This window comes from Aquarana catesbeiana, linkage group LG05 (assembly GCF_042186555.1).
Source record: "Aquarana catesbeiana isolate 2022-GZ linkage group LG05, ASM4218655v1, whole genome shotgun sequence".
Classification (NCBI taxonomy): domain Eukaryota; kingdom Metazoa; phylum Chordata; class Amphibia; order Anura; family Ranidae; genus Aquarana; species Aquarana catesbeiana.
In genome coordinates this window covers 37,506,040-37,523,408 of record NC_133328.1, presented here as the reverse complement: position 1 = coordinate 37,523,408, position 17,369 = coordinate 37,506,040, and the positions used below count along the sequence as shown (strand labels likewise).

Genomic DNA, 17,369 nt, shown 5'->3' with positions numbered 1-17,369 from the left:
CTGTAAGGGAGGTCTTTTCCTGCACTTCAGGCTCACAACCTACCAGGTACGTGACAGTAGCAGACAGAGCCATGTCTGAGCCTGAGCAGGGAACGTCTCCCGTGGAGGAACTCTGTGCACACCTGGCAGGATTGACTGAAGCAGTCAAAAATCTGCAGCAAGGATACACCAGACTGGAGGAACGAGTCTTAACCCTGTCTAACCCCATTGGGGCCCAGGGAGCTTCCTCTGCTCCTGCTCCTTCAGTTGGGCCTTCCTCAACGGTGGTGATGCTCCCTCCGGAACCTAAGGTTCCCACACCTGAACGTTTCTTCGGAAATCGCCATAAGTTCAGAGCCTTCCGCAACTCCTGCGAACTATTTTTTGCTCTTCAGCCACGTACCTTTTCCCTGGAGGCTACAAAGGTGGGCTACGTAATCTCTCTACTCTCTGGTGACCCCCAAACCTGGGCCCATCGCCTCTTAGAGCAAAAGGACATATCTCTGACCAACCTCTCCACTTTCTTTGACGCACTAGGCCAGTTATATGATGACCCCCAGCTATCTGTAACTGCAGAGGCGGCTCTACACACCCTTCAACAAGGTCGCAGAGCAGCAGAGGATTATGTGGCTGAATTCAGGAAGTGGAGTGCGGATACTAACTGGAACGATGCGGCTCTCCGTTATCAATTTTGGTTGGGAATTTCTGATCCTCTGAAGGATGAACTGGCCAGGGTGGGTACACCACAGACTTTAAATGCTTTAATCGATCTAGCTATCCAGATCGATCGATGCCTACGAGAGCGCAGGTCTGAGAGAGCTATGGGGTCTTCTCGTCCAACTTGGGTTACCCCTAAGGTTCCCCATCACCCATCATCAACACCACCTACCTCCACGCTTAACTTACCTGAGCCAATGCAATTAGGAGTCCTGCGGCCTTCACTCACCCCAGAGGAACGACAACGTCGTTGAGCAAATAACTTGTGCCTGTATTGTGGGGAACCCAGGCACTGTCCCCTTAAACTCCGTAAGTGTTTATCCCTATCTACTGACTATGTGACATCTCTGGTTAAAAATACCACTCACCTTGCTCTTCCTCTTCTGCTACAGCTTCCAGGAAAGGATCTACAAATCACCGCCATTATTGACTCAGGAGCTTGCAGCTGTTTCATGGATTCTCGTTTTGCCATCAAACACCAAATACCTTTGTCACCTAAAGCCCATGGACTCTCTATCCATCTAGCTGATGGGACCGCTATCAAGTCTGGACCTGTCACCCAAGAGACTATGCCAATACCCGTTTTAGTTTCCAACGTCCATCAGGAACAGCTGCGCCTGGACATTATCGCTTCACCCCTGTTCCCCATAATACTCGGCATGCCATGGTTACAGGCCCATAATCCGGACATAAATTGGATCATGGGTGAGGTGACCTTTCCCTCTCCTTACTGCCAACAGTTTTGCAGAACCCAGAACATTCAGGAGAACTCTACTCTGTTATGCCTAGATACAGATCCTAGTCTACATCAATCCATTCCTTCCGCCTATCATGATTTCCTGGATGTATTTAGTAAACAGAGGGCAGAGGTGTTACCCCCTCACCGGGCCTATGACTGTCCCATTGAGTTACTTCCTGGTGCTGAAATTCCTTTTGGAAGAATATTTCCCCTGACTGAGGTGGAGCAAGGGGCATTGAAGGAATACATTGACGAAAACCTCAAAAGAGGCTTCATTCGTCCATCCACGTCCCCCGCAGGTTCAGGCATCTTCTTCGTGCAGAAAAAAGATAAAACCCTCAGGCCGTGTGTGGATTACCGCGAACTAAACAAAATTACTGTGAAGAATCGGTACCCTCTCCCCTTAGTACCAGAGTTGTTTCAGAGACTGGGGACGGCTACCATATTCACCAAACTTGATCTCCGTGGGGCCTACAATTTAGTTCGTATTAGGGATGGAGACGAATGGAAGACCGCTTTTCGTACCCGTTATGGACATTTTGAGTACCTCGTGATGCCTTTCGGCCTGTGTAATGCCCCTGCCACATTTCAATACTTTATTAATGATGTGTTACGTGACTTTCTAGACCTGTTTGTCATCGTCTATTTAGACGACATATTGATTTTCTCTTGTTCCCTTGAATCCCATCGCAGGCACGTCAGAAGTGTATTGGGCCGACTTCGACAACACGGTCTATATGCAAAGGCTGAAAAATGTGAATTTGAACAGGAAAGTATTCCATTTTTAGGGTTAGTAATTTCCAGTAAGGGCATTAAAATGGACCCCCAGAAGGTCACGGCTGTTCTAGATTGGCCAGTCCCGACTGATAAGAAAGGAATCCAGCGATTCGTTGGATTCGCTAATTTTTACCGCATATTTATTAAGGGGTTCTCAGCCATCATTGCACCCATCACACAGCTTACCAAACAGGGTACACGCTTCCATTGGTCAGCCGAGGCTCAAAAGGCTTTTGAGACTCTCAAGGGCCTTTTTACCTCCGCCTCTGTACTAAAGCATCCAGATTCCTCTCTGCCATTTATTCTAGAAGTGGATGCATCTGAAATTGCTGTAGGGGCAGTATTATCCCAAAGACAGGGAACCAAGGCCCTGCTGCATCCTGTGGCCTTCTTTTCTTGTAAATTATCCACGGCAGAGAGAAATTATGATGTAGGTGACAGAGAGTTGTTGGCAATCAAGTCAGCATTGGAGGAGTGGCGCTATCTGTTGGAGGGTGCCGCTCATCCAGTTTTAATCTTTACAGATCATAAGAACCTGGAGTATTTGAGGTCTGCAAAGAGGTTGAAACCACGTCAGGCCAGGTGGGCTCTCTTTTTCTCCAGGTTCTCCTTCCATGTCACTTACCGTCCTGGCTCCAAGAATACCAAACCTGACGCCCTGTCTAGGATGTTTCACAAACCTCAAGAGATTTCCCCTCCAGACACCATTTTGTCTCCGGGGAACTTTCTTCTACTTCAGGGAAACCTGCTTTCCCAGATTAAACAGGCCTCCGCAGGAATAGAATCTTCCATTAAGACAGAGCTCCAGGTTAAGGATGGGTTATTGTGGCATGAGATTAGGATCTTTATACCTGAAACACTACGAGTTCCAGTACTAGAGCTTTGTCACGATCATGCGCTGGCTGGGCATTTCGGTGTGGCTAAGACCACTGAGTTGGTTCAGCGCACCTTCTGGTGGCCTCAGCTGCGCAAAGATTGTAAAGAGTTTGTAGAGTCCTGTACCACCTGCCTTAGGAACAAAGGGCACAAAACAAAGGCATGGGGTCTACTAAAACCCTTGCCTGTCCCAGATAGACCCTGGAAAATGCTCTCTATAGATTTTATTGTAGAACTACCCCCGGCCGGGGGCTTCACTTCAATCTTTGTCATAGTGGACCAGTTGTCGAAGATGGCGCACTTTGTCCCAATGAAGGGCACCCCTTTAGCTACAGAAACAGCACAAGCATTCATTAAAGAGGTCGTCAGGCTCCATGGGGTACCAGTTAATATCGTTTCAGATCGAGGGGTACAATTTACCTCTCGATTCTGGAGGGCTTTGTGTAAAACCTTGGACATTGAACTCTCATTTTCATCGGCTTATCACCCCCAGACTAATGGGCAAACAGAAAGAACAAACCAGACCCTTGAACAATATTTGCGCTGTTTTTCTTCCTTTGCCCAAGATAATTGGATTGCTCTTTTACCATTGGCCGAATTCGCTTATAACAATTCTATTCATTCTGCTATCAAGCAAACTCCGTTTTTTGCGAATTATGGTTTCCACCCCTCATTTTTACCAAATTCTCTTCCAGAATGCACAGTACCCGCAGTCCAGGAGAAATTGGATTTCTTTACCTCTAACAACCAAGTTTTACAGGACACCATGACCAGAACCCAGGAGTACAACAAAGCAACCTTCGATAAAAAGAGGCGAGGTGAGCTCTTACTTGCACCTGGGGATCAGGTATGGTTGTCCACCATAAACCTCAGGTTGGCCTACCCTTCCAAGAAATTGGGTCCCAATTTCTTGGACCATTCCCTGTTAAACGGAGAATTAATGAAGTTGCATATGAACTTGAACTTCCGGATTCACTAAAGGTACATCCAGTTTTTCACGTGTCCTTGCTTAAACCATCTATTACCAACCCATTTCCAGGTCGAAGTACGGATCCTCCTGATCCAATCCTGGTAGATGGGGAAGAGGAATTCGAGGTGGAGGCTATCATGGACCACAGGAAAAGAGGTAACCAAAATCAATTCTTAATAAAGTGGAAGGGGTTTGGCCCAGAGGAGAATTCTTGGGAACCAGAGGATAATATTCATGCTGAAGACTTGTTACAAGCCTTTAAAACAGCTCATCCAGAGAAATTTTTTCAAAGGGGCATCCGGAGGCTGCCCCTTGGGGGGGGGGCAATGTCATGAAGATCCTGCCAGTAACCGGCGTCCCAGGCGCACGGGAACCCGGCCACGGGTCCCATTGCGCATACGTGCGCGTTCACGGGTGCGGTCACGCACGGGCACGCGCGCGCGCACTCCCGCTGGTGTCAGGCGGGCTATTTAAACCTGCCTGTCACACTCCATCCCCGCTGTCTGCTCTACAGCATTCTGTGAGTGTTACCTGATCTGATCTGTGTATCCTGTTATCTGACCCGGCTTCCTGTTTGACGATCCTGCTATCTGCCTGCACCAGACCCTCTTGGCTTGCCTGACCATCCCTCTGCATTACCCCTGGTACCTCTGCTGTCCGAACGTTACTGACCACCGGCTTGTTGACCCTCCGCTGTGTTCATCAGCTTCCAGTCTGCTATTACCTGCTGTTGTTCCTGGTTCCAGTCCAGCTTCCAGTCTGCTATTACCTGCTGTTGTTCCTGGTTCCAGTCCAGCTTCCAGTCTGCTATTACCTGCTGTTGTTCCTGGTTCCAGTCCAGCGTTCCAGGCTACCTTCTGCTGTGTTCCTGCCCAGCGTTCCAGGCTATCTTCTGCTGTGTTCCAGTCCAGCGTTCCAGGCTACCTTCTGCTGTGTTCCAGCCCAGCGTTCCAGGCTACCTTCTGCTGTGTTCCAGCCCAGCGTTCCAGGCTATCTTCTGCTGTGTTCCAGTCCAGCGTTCCAGGCTACCTTCTGCTGTATTCCAGTCCAGCGTTCCAGGCTATTACCTGCTGTTGTTCCTGGTTCCAGTCCAGTGTTCCAGGCTATCTTCTGCTGTTGTTCCAGTCCAGCGTTCCAGGCTATTACCTGCTGTTGTTCCTGGTTCCAGTCCAGCTTCCAGTCTGCTATTACCTGCTGTTGTTCCTGGTTCCAGTCTCTGTCCTCAGTCTACACCTCAGACTACTGACTCCAGAGGGTGCCACCACTACTGGACTTTCAGCAACTGTTGATCCTGCCAGGCACCCATACCACTCTTCACTCCTGGCCCTCTGTCTCCATTCCAGGGGAACGGGAGTGGGAGCTGTAAGGGAGGTCTTTTCCTGCACTTCAGGCTCACAACCTACCAGGTACGTGACACTAGCAACATATATAACAACCTATACGGTAATTAATACTATGACTAGTCGACTAAATGACTGAAATTAACCCTAAATGTTGGTAAACAAATTTACCAACATTTAGGGTTAATTCCAGTCATTTAGTCGACTAGTCATAATATTAATTATTTTGATTAGGATTTTAGTGTTTTTTTAAATATTTGTACTTACCAGTTTTAGTTGTTATTAATATGTCCAATGAATTAATTTAAGGTAGCAGCTGTCCCCTGCCAAACCAACATTATTTTGTCTACATAATTGCGGTATACCCGCAGATCTGGCCATATGTTTCCATATATTGCCTCACCCTCCCACTTGTTGAGGAAGATGTTAGCAAAACTGGGGGCATATTTTGCCCCCAATTAAGACATCCTTAATCTGGTTATAGTGCTGACCACCATACCAGAAAAAATTATTAGTCATAGCGAGTTTCAAACCCCGAAGTATAAATTGTTTCTGTTTATATTTTAAGTTGGTGTGCTTATTCATTCCCTATTTGACCATTTTTATGGCATCAGATTGTCGAATATTGGTATACAACTATTGTAACCAGTATACTATTGTCATCTGCTAGGACTTCTTGTAAGTAGTTAATGACATCCTTACTGTCCTTGAGATAGCTAAGACTTTTACTCACTAATAGTTGGAAGTACACATCAATGTACTCCCCTAACCTGGAGAATAATAAGTTTATACCACTCAGAATTGGTCTGCCTGGTGGTTGCTCTGCATTTTTATGTACCTTTGGTACTTGGTAAAGTATCAGCATAACTGGCACATCCGGAACCAAGTACCTTGATTCTCTTTTGTTCAAAATATCTCCTGCTTCATAACTAACTAAATCCTGTAGTGCTGGTTTTAGCTCTTTAGTGGGATTCTTGTTGATTTTTCTTGTATGTACTTTCATCATTGAGGACACGTTGCATTTCTGCCTTATAATCCTTTTTATTAAGAACAACAATACCCCCCCCCCCCCCCCCCTTTGTCTGCCAGATGTATTACAATGTTTTTCTGTTTTTCTATATTCCTAATTCCTATATTTTTTTATCCTTAAAATCCTTTTTTATAGGAATTTCTCTAATGTCTACTTCAACCATTTTTAAAAAAAAACTTCTATAAATTGATGAGCTGGTGTTTTAGGGTTAAACATAGATTTGATACGAAGTCCACTATGTGCATATTTAAATGGTTGTGCTTTGGCGGAGGTACCATTTTTGGTGGCAAAATGCTTTTTAATACCCAATGTTCTACCAAATTTTTGTAAATCAATGTATGCTTCAAATTTATCTAGGTTCTTAGTAGGTGCATATTTCAGACCTTGGTTTAAAACGTATAACTCTCGGTCTGTAAGTGCAACTCTGCTAAGATTAAATACACCTTCTCCTAGTTTTCTGTTTTTTCTTTTTGTTTGATTTTCCCCCTCTGCACCCATGTTTCCGTCGTGTGTGGTGTTTTGGTATGGGGCTTCCCGCTGGGGCATTGTATTGGGGGTCCTGGGGTAAGGTTTGTAGGGCTCTCTCCATTCCCTCCCCCCTTCCACTGGGGATGTCTAGTATACTGTTGATTATTGTTTTTACCTCTACCCCTCCCTCTCCCTCTGCCCCTCCATGGTCTAGAGCAGGGATCTTCAAACTACGGCCCTCCAGCTGTTGCAGAATTACACATCCCATGAGGCATTGTAAAACTCTGACATTCACAGACATGACTAGGCATGATGGGAATTGTTGTTCCCGACCAACTGGAGGGCCATAGTTTGAAGACCCATGGTCTAGAGTGAACTGGTGGACCTCTATGGGGGTTGGGTGAGTGGTAATGTGCATATTGTAATGGTTCATATCTATTCTGAGTTGGGACAGAATACTGTGGGGAATCATCTCTTCCCATGGGGGGAGGCTTAAACTGACGTGGTAGAGTGTAGGTATTATTATTCTGAGATCTGGAGAAACTGTCCTGTATCACCTGGATATTTCTATTTTCTACAGGGTTACTCACATTTTCTCCATTCATATTCTCCTGCCACTAATAGATTTTATTGGTGCCATAATCTTTTTTGTCTTTAGAGTACTTCTTTAATTTTTTTTGTTTTGGTGTCATTTTCTATTTTTTTGTACAGACTCTTGTAATTTTTTATTGTTTTTCTTGGTATTCTGCTGAATTCATAAAAGGGGACATAAGCCCCTTTAGTTCAGAGATTTTCTGTTCTATGTATATACTCGAGTATAAGCCGAGTTTTTCAGCACTTTTTTTTGTGCTGAAAATGCCCCCCTCGGCTTATACTCGAGTCAAGCACTTTTCTGCAACAGAGAATGACATTTCCTGAACTGAATTTGGGGCACCGTATCTCGGGACCATTTGGTGCCAGGAATCCCAAATTTGGTGTGCACTACAACATATCCAAAGCTGGGGTTCCTAGCACCAAGAGTCCCCGAGATACGGGGCCCCAAAATCGGTTCGGAAAATGTCATTCTCTGCTGCAGAAAAGTGCTTGACATTTTCCAAACTGACTTTGGGGTCCCATATCTTGGGGCCACTTGGTGCTAGGAACCCCAGCTTTGCATATGTTGTAGTGCTGGTTCCACTGGGTTTGCACACCAAACTTGGGGTTCCTAGCACTAAGTGGCCCTGAGATACGGGGCCCCAAATTCGGTCAACTGTGTCCATCTGCACTAATGTCATTTTGGGACCCTTTGGGTCCAGAGACCGCAAATTTTGTCTGCAGCTAGGGGGCATCTAGGAACCCTTAACTACCGAGTTTGAAGTTCTGGGGACCTATGGCTGCAAATGAGCACAGTGAGGCTGCAAATGGGCATTGTTGACCCTCTTTTCCACTTACAGTAGCTGCGCATTTCTCACCCTAGGTTTATACTCGAATCAATAAGTTTGCCCAGTTTTTTGTGGTAAAATTAGGTGCCTCGGCTTATATTCGGGTCAGCTTATACTCGAGAATATATGGTATAGAGTTTACATTTTCTCCTATGTATAATTATCCCCATCAGTTTTTGTTCACATTGACTGAAGAACTCCATCCACACTTCAGTCAAGTGTTGTTCAGTCATTCCATTGTTAGGACCTACGTCCCACCTAAGGCTTCCAGATGTTATTTTGTCACCAATGTACTGCTCCATTGTGACAATATCCCACCAAGTATGTATCTGTTTATTCATGGAGGTTTTAAGTTGTTTGAACCATTGATCTAAATCATTATGTTGTACATTATCAGCTTTTTTGAATAGGTCCCCCACATCAAAACTTCTACTCCCCATGTGATTAAATAGATCCATGGCCACTCTAGTGAACACTGGACAATAGTTGTGACTCAAAAGATATATATATATATATATATATATATATATATATATATATATATATATAAAACCAAAGGGCCAAAGATATGAAAAAAATAGATTTATCTATACAATTAGCGGCTGCAGTGAAAAATTTGCTGTGCGAATACCAATAAAAAGTAAATAAATACACTGCGCTAGGTGCTACACATTAGTAAATAAACAAATAACATAATATAATATGGCAACACTGTAGTCGCTTTAAATAATAGTCCCAATCTAGTGATAATAGTGCTCACTTTGTGTGCACAAGCACTCAAACATGCCTGATGCCATTCCTGAGGAAGCTCTGCACTGGTGGTGCCCCGATCCCAAGGAATAAGGAGGAGCGATGCTGGTCACCAGACTGAGGGCATCTAGTGGTGGAAAAGGAGTACTGTATGGGAAATCTCTGGATTGAAGGTTAATATAGCTTTATTTTTGTTTTACAGGCTGGGGGGGGGGGGGGTGTCCAGGACAACCTGGGCTCAGACAAAGTAAGTTCAATGATGACCTTTAGACTAAGGATATCCAGCGGCATAAAAAGTACTGTGGGGGAGATCACTAAACTGAAGGTGAATAATGCTGTAAAAGCTAGATTTGTTATTTTATCTTTTAATGGGCTATTCATTTGTATCTAATTTTGTTTTGTTTTTTGTTTTGGCTGGAGTTCTGCTTTAATGTTCTTTAGATTTCTGGCTATAGTGTGACAGGCTGTGATGATCTGCAGTGTAAGGCATAATTGTATTCATTCTAAAAAAAAAAAAAAAAAAGTGAGGGTGGTGGTGGGGGTTTTGGGGGGTGGGGGCCACTTTGCTGCTTAAGAAAAATGGCAGCACATAAAACTGCTTCTTGTTGTGAAGCCATCAATCCACCAAAGTTCAAACTTGATGAGCACATGCTACGAGAACAGATAGGAAGAACAGAGATCAATAGAACAAAATGGTTCATAAGGTGTGAGATACACGATCATGCACTGTGCTCTGTGTGCCACTAATTGTTATCACACGCTTTGGAATAGCTTACACCCACCACAGGGAGTCATTTATTGCAGCAGCTAGCAATAGATTTTCAATCTGCACAATCGATTGCAAGCAAGCTGAGCAGCGCAATGGTGTTAGAAAAATATGTCTACCCAGTTTACACTTATAGGTAAATTAAATGGACTTTCTGACTTGAAGTGACACTAAACTCTGGTAAACAAAACAAAAAAAACTCTATTCAAGTATGTAATCCTAACTCAAAAAAGTCCATTCTATTGCTTTGCTCCCAGCCTCAACCAAATCTCCAAATTCTTTCATTTCATTTCATTTCATTTCATTTCATATTTCATATTTTATTGCAGCATACTCCTTGTCAGTTATGTGCAGAATACCTGAATACCCCCCCCCATACCTAAACTGTTATACTTGGGATTACAATAGCCTGTAATCAAGTGAAATGCAAATATTTACACTAGTTGGATTTAAAATACATAAAGGGCTAATTTACATTTGTGCAATATGGTTAATACATTTGCATTAACACGTGTTATAGCAAATGCTAATGTGTGTTGCTTTAACGCATCCCATTGAAATCAATAGGCTTTTAATGCACAAAATGTCTCAAATATCAGACATTTTGCAAATTCTATGCTACAATGTACCGCAAAATTAACTTAGCACGCTAGGGTGCTTTTTGAAATGAACAGCACCACAATGCGTCAACTGCCATGTATTGTAATCGAGCATATTGCTGTAATGCGTCAATGTAAAGGAGACCTTAATGATTTGTTAATAAACACACAAAACTATATTCGTTGATATATACAGTATCTCATAAAAGTGAGTACACCCCTCACATTTTTGTAAATATTTTATTAAATATTTTCATGTGATCTTTGATGCAGTGTGTGGCATATGGTCTGAGCACTGACAGGCTGACCCCCCCCCCCCCCCTCACCACCACCACTTCAACCTCTTCAGAAATGCTGGCAGCACTCATATGTCTATTTCCCAAAGACAACCTCTGGATATGACGCTGAGCACGTGCACTCAACTTCTTTGGTCGACCATGGCGAGGCCTGTTCTGAGTGGAAGCTGTCCTGTTAAACCGCTGTATGGTCTTGGCCACCGTGCTGCAGCTCAGTTTCAGGGTCTTGGCAATCTTCTTATAGCCTAGGCCATCTTTATGTAGAGCAACAATTCTTTTTTTTTAGATCCTCAGAGAGTTCTTTGCCATGAGGTGCCATGTTGAACTTCCAGTGACCAGTATGAGAGAGTGAGAGCGATGACACCAAATTTAACACACCTGCTCCCCATTCACACCTGAGACCTTGTAACACTAACGAGTCACATGACACCGGGGAGGGAAAATAGATCATTGGGGCCAATTTGGACATTTTCCCTTAGGGGTGCAACACTTTTGTTGCCAGCGGTTTAGACATTAATGGCTGTGTGTTGAGTTATTTTGAGGGGACAGCAAATTTACACTGTTATACAAGCTGTACACTCACTACTTTACATTGTAGCAAAGTGTCATTTCTTCAGTGTTGTCACAAGAAAAGATATAATAAAATATTTACAAATATGTGAGGGGTGTACTCACTTTTGTGAGATACTGTATTTACAGAGCTCAGCATAGATGAGCAATGAAAAGTAAGGTTTTAATCAACATCTCAATGATTAGTTTAGCTCATTACATGAAAGTAATGCCGCGTACACACGAGCGGACTTTCTATCCTACTTGGTCCGGCACACTTTCCGACGGACTTTGTCCGCCAGGTGCGCCGGACTTTAAAACGGACGGACTTGCCCACACACGCCGGGACTTTCCGGCGGGCTAAGTCCGCCCGTCTTTCCGACGGACTTTCGCCGGAGTTCCGGCGGACTTTCAGAATGAACGGACTTGCCCACACACGGACAAGTCCGTTCATTTTGAACGTGACTCAGGTGCGACGGGACTAGAAAAGGATGTCAATCTTGCCGCTTTTATCGGCGAGATTGACACCTTGCTAGCCCCGTCGCGGGGCATACCAGGCCCTTAGGTCTGGTATGGATTATAAAGGGGAACCCCGCTACGCCGAAAAAACGGCGTGGGGTCCCCCTAAAATCCATACCAGACCCCGATCCGAGCACGCAGCCTGGCCGGTCAGGAAAGGGGGTGGGGACGAGCGAGCGCCCCCCCCCCCTCCTGAACCGTACCAGGCCGCATGCCCTCAACATGGGGGGTGGGTGCTTTGGGGGAGGGGGGCGCCCTGCGCCCCCCCCCCAAAGCACCTTGTCCCCATGTTGATGAGGACAAGGGCCTCTTCCCGACAACCCTGGCCGTTGGTTGTCGGGGTCTGCGGGCGGGGGCTTATCGGAATCTGGGAGCCCCCTTTAATAAGGGGGCCCCCAGATCCCGGCCCCCCACCCTATGTAAATGAGTATGGGGTACATGGTACCCCTACCCATTTACCTAGGAAAAAAGTGTAAGTAATAAAACACACTACACAGGTTTTTAAAATATTTTATTAAACAGCTCCGGGGGGGGGATCTTCCTCCGGCTTCGGGGGTCTTCTTCCGGCTTCGGGGGTCCCTCCGCTTCATCTTCTCCCGGCGTCCGGTTGGTTCTTCTCCGCTCTCCGGCCTCTTCTCCCGGTGCCGCAGGTCTTCGGCCGGCCCCTCCGCTCTCTTCATGTAGCTCTATTGCGAGCGGAGGTCCGGACTTCTGGGCTTCTTGGCTTCTTGGCTTCTCTTCTCTTCTCTTCCCCCAGATGTTGACACGACGCTCTCTCCGGCTGGACTGGTCTCTGAGGGCTGCGTTGTGACTTATATAGGCGGAGACCCCGCCCCCATATGATGTCACAGTCCTTGGGCATGCTGGGACTGTGACGTTTTAGGGGGCGTGGTCGACCACGCCCCCTAAAACGTCACAGTCCCAGCATGCCCAAGGACTGTGACATCATATGGGGGCGGGGTCTCCGCCTATATAAGTCACAACGCAGCCCTCAGAGACCAGTCCAGCCGGAGAGAGCGTCGTGTCAACATCTGGGGGAAGAGAAGAGAAGAGAAGCCAAGAAGCCAAGAAGCCCAGAAGTCCGGACCTCCGCTCGCAATAGAGCTACATGAAGAGAGCGGAGGGGCCGGCCGAAGACCTGCGACACCGGGAGAAGAGGCCGGAGAGCGGAGAAGAACCAACCGGACGCCGGGAGAAGATGAAGCGGAGGGACCCCCGAAGCCGGAAGAAGACCCCCGAAGCCGGAGGAAGATCCCCCCCCCCGGAGCTGTTTAATAAAATATTTTAAAAACCTGTGTAGTGTGTTTTATTACTTACACTTTTTTCCTAGGTAAATGGGTAGGGGTACCATGTACCCCATACTCATTTACATAGGGTGGGGGGCCGGGATCTGGGGGCCCCCTTATTAAAGGGGGCTCCCAGATTCCGATAAGCCCCCGCCCGCAGACCCCGACAACCAACGGCCAGGGTTGTCGGGAAGAGGCCCTTGTCCTCATCAACATGGGGACAAGGTGCTTTGGGGGGGGGCGCAGGGCGCCCCCCTCCCCCAAAGCACCCACCCCCCATGTTGAGGGCATGCGGCCTGGTACGGTTCAGGAGGGGGGGGGGCGCTCGCTCGTCCCCACCCCCTTTCCTGACCGGCCAGGCTGCGTGCTCGGATCGGGGTCTGGTATGGATTTTAGGGGGACCCCACGCCGTTTTTTCGGCGTAGCGGGGTTCCCCTTTATAATCCATACCAGACCTAAGGGCCTGGTATGCCCCGCGCTCGCCGCAATAGGAAAATGTGTTTTTCCTATTGCAGCGAGCGTGAGATGCAATACCCTGCCCTCGTGTTGTATCTGGTCCGTCGGACCAGCCTACACACGAGCGGGCTTTCCGTCGGACCAGCACACACACGAGCGGACTTTCCGCCCGAAACTGAGTCCGGCGGAAAGATTTAGAACTTTCTTCAAATCTAGGTCCGGCGGGCTTTTGGGAAAAAGTCCGCCGGAAAAGTCCGCCGGTGCCTACACACGGGCGGATTGTCCGGCACACTCTGGTCCGCCGGACCAAGTATGCCGGAAAGTCCGACCGTGTGTACGCGGCATAAGGTTAATATTAGAACTTAGATTACAAAATCTTCAGTTTTTCTCAAATTAGTTGATGCAAAAATGAAAACACACCACAACAAAACTACTACATCTAGTATTTTGTATGACCTCCATGATTTGTAAGGACAGTACCAAGTTTTCTAGGCACGGAGTGAACACGTTGAGGACATATTGCAACATCTATCTTTTTTCATTCTTCAAGAACGACCTCTTTTAGAGCCTGGATGCTGGATGGAGAGTGATGCTCAATTTGTCTCTTCAGAACTCTCCATAGGTGTTCGATTGGGTTCAGATCAGGAGGCATACTTGGCCACTGAATCACTTTCCCCCTGTTCTTCTTCAAAAATGCAACAGCGGCCTTAGATGTGTGTTTTGGACCATTGTCATGTTGGAAAAGTGCACGACGATCAATGGCACAGAGTGATGGTAGCATCTTCTCTTTCAATATAGAGCAGTACATCTGTGAATTTATGATACCATCAATGAAAGGCAGCCCCCCAACACCAGAAGAATTCATGCAGCCCCACAGAAGGACACTGCCACCATGTTTTACCTTTGCAATGCCATACAGTTCTGAAGCCATCAGTTCCAAAAACATTTTGGTCTCATCACTCCAGAGTACACAGTCCCAGTAGTCTTCATCTTTTTCAGCATGGTCCCTGTCAAATTCTAGATGGGCTTTTTTGTGTATGGGCTTTAGGAGAGGTTCTCTCGTGGACGACACCCATGCATGCCATGACTAAGGGATGTGCATATTTACTGAGGCTCTCGTTATCCACCACTAACAAACCCCTTGTAAATTATTACTTAATCATTGACCAGACGACACAACCTGTTTTTCTTTGGAGTCGACTGGCCATAGCAGCCTTTTATTATAACAAAATAAAATACAGAAAATTTTTCTCAAAAAACGTACAACGTAAATGCATATAAATACATTTTTACATAACCTTAAACCGAACACAAATCAGCTTTAAAAACCTGCCTGATCTAGAGGTCTTTGAAGGGGAAAATATTTTCTCAACCAACATAGTTGTATCGGTATACTCCATAAAAAGGCCCCCTGCCGTATATTACGCAAGCTCAAGGGACAAACCAGTTACTTCCTTCACGATACAACCAAAAAACGACACACCATTGTTACCTTAGTATTGTTCTTAATGGAAGGGACACCCATCCCTCCGGATGGGCCCAATCCCCCCTAAACCTCCCATATTTTTTAAGCACCACCTTCAAAGACCCCATAGACCTACCGCTGCTATGACAAGCACGCAACAGTACAGTAACGAAAAATTCCTAACCAATAAGCTCAAGGAATAAAAAACAAAATTAAAATTGGGGAGGGAGGGTGGGAAAAAACTTTCTTCTCCTTCTTGACCCGTGCTCCAACTGACCACTGCCAGGTTGCCACCCCCCACAGTTTATCTTGGTAACACCCCCCAACTCCAGGCCCACCAATCCTAAGCAGATGCCTCTTTTTTTATTTTTCTACCCTCATTCTCCACTCCGCCTCATTGCCCACCCCAGTCATGCTGGCCCTCCTCCCAGTTTCACCTATGCTCCGGGCCATTACTTGACTAAGGGATGTGCATATTTACTGAGGCTCTCGTTATCCACCACTAACAAACCCCTTGTAAATTATTACTTAATCATTGACCAGACGACACAACCTGTTTTTCTTTGGAGTCGACTGGCCATAGCAGCCTTTTATTATAACAAAATAAAATACAGAAAATTTTTCTCAAAAAACGTACAACGTAAATGCATATAAATACATTTTTACATAACCTTAAACCGAACACAAATCAGCTTTAAAAACCTGCCTGATCTAGAGGTCTTTGAAGGGGAAAATATTTTCTCAACCAACATAGTTGTATCGGTATACTCCATAAAAAGGCCCCCTGCCGTATATTACGCAAGCTCAAGGGACAAACCAGTTACTTCCTTCACGATACAACCAAAAAACGACACACCATTGTTACCTTAGTATTGTTCTTAATGGAAGGGACACCCATCCCTCCGGATGGGCCCAATCCCCCCTAAACCTCCCATATTTTTTAAGCACCACCTTCAAAGACCCCATAGACCTACCGCCAAAGCACACGAACGTGACACCTTACGTACGTGTCGCCCTCCAAAGCCTGACCACCCGCTGAACGCCATCCTGCAAACCCAGCTGCCACAGGTCAATACCTATGGCATTTAGGTGAACACCATCCGCGCGCAAAAAACGCCACGTTTCATCTTCCAGATCCCGATGGCGTACAGCCAAACCTCCATTGCGTACGAAAAATTTGGCTACCGCTTTGTTTACCTTGACCCTTGCCCTGTTAATACCAGCGACAGAACGAGCCATACGCCAAGCAGTTCTAGCCACGATATCCGACCAGACAAAAATGGTGTCTGGGAAAAAAGACTGCAATCGCAACAAATCAAACTTAATATCCCGAATAAGTTCCCGTGCACAACGCAAACCAAGATCATTACCCCCTACGTGTAGTAAAACCACATCTGGGGGGCGATCCAAACGGGCGTACTTATGCATTTCGGGCACCACTCTGGACCAAAGCATGCCCGGAATACCAAGCCAACGCACAGTGCCTTCATCTACAGACAAACCCAGGAACCTGCCCCCTTGTCGGACATCCGCCCTCCTGGCACCCCAATACACATAGGAGTGTCCCAGGATCCATATCAAGCAGGCTTCTGGTTCTGAAAGAAAAAAGGGGGGGGGGGGGGGGAACAAAACACATAACCCCCTAACTAAGACAATGCCTACAAGACACGAACAACATGAATATGTGAGGAAATCAAGAGATAGAGGAGTCACAATAAAAAGGAACCCCCCCTTACCTGAAGACTTACAATAAATGAGGGCGGATATACGTTCGGAATCTAGCAGACTCCCAACGTCCAATACTTTTTACCGCCTTCTCATCTAATCCCCAGCGAACAGCCTCCGTCGCCGCCCCAATGCGGAAAGAGTGAGAAGAATAATTCTCTGCCCTTAAACCTGCTGCGACCAAACATTTTTTAAACACGGCCTGAAATTGAAAACGAGACAAAGCCGTCCCATCTTCATGCTTAAAGAAAACCCCAGGACCCATAGGCCTAAGTTTACAAAACTCCCCTACAGCCCAAACTGGACAAATTGGAGAGCGAGGAACCGCCCTCAAATCAACTCGGGCACCCTTACCCAACTGATCCGTCTTGGATCGCCTCAGGAAAACACCCAAAGTATCACCTTGTACCCACACGTCCTGAACTTCAAGGCCCCCTTGACCTTTTTTGTTCCGACTAACCAGTTCGCCCACCCGGAAAGCCCCAAAGAAAGCCAATACAAAAACCGCCCGAAACAACACCCTCTCGTACTCGGACACACAAACCTTACCCAACTGATCTACTACGACACCCAATACCGCAAAAGAAACAGGACGTCTCTTATCGGCAGCCGCCCGACCAACGCGGTAACCCCGCATAGCA

At 46.3% G+C, this 17,369-nt stretch overlaps 1 protein-coding gene across 1 annotated transcript in view; it reads right to left on the bottom strand.

Annotated features, from left to right (window-relative positions):
- Window positions 1-17,369, bottom strand: part of CALCR (calcitonin receptor) — a 459,172-nt gene that overhangs the window by 120,079 nt on the left and 321,724 nt on the right. The gene's annotated exons all lie outside the window — the stretch shown is intronic.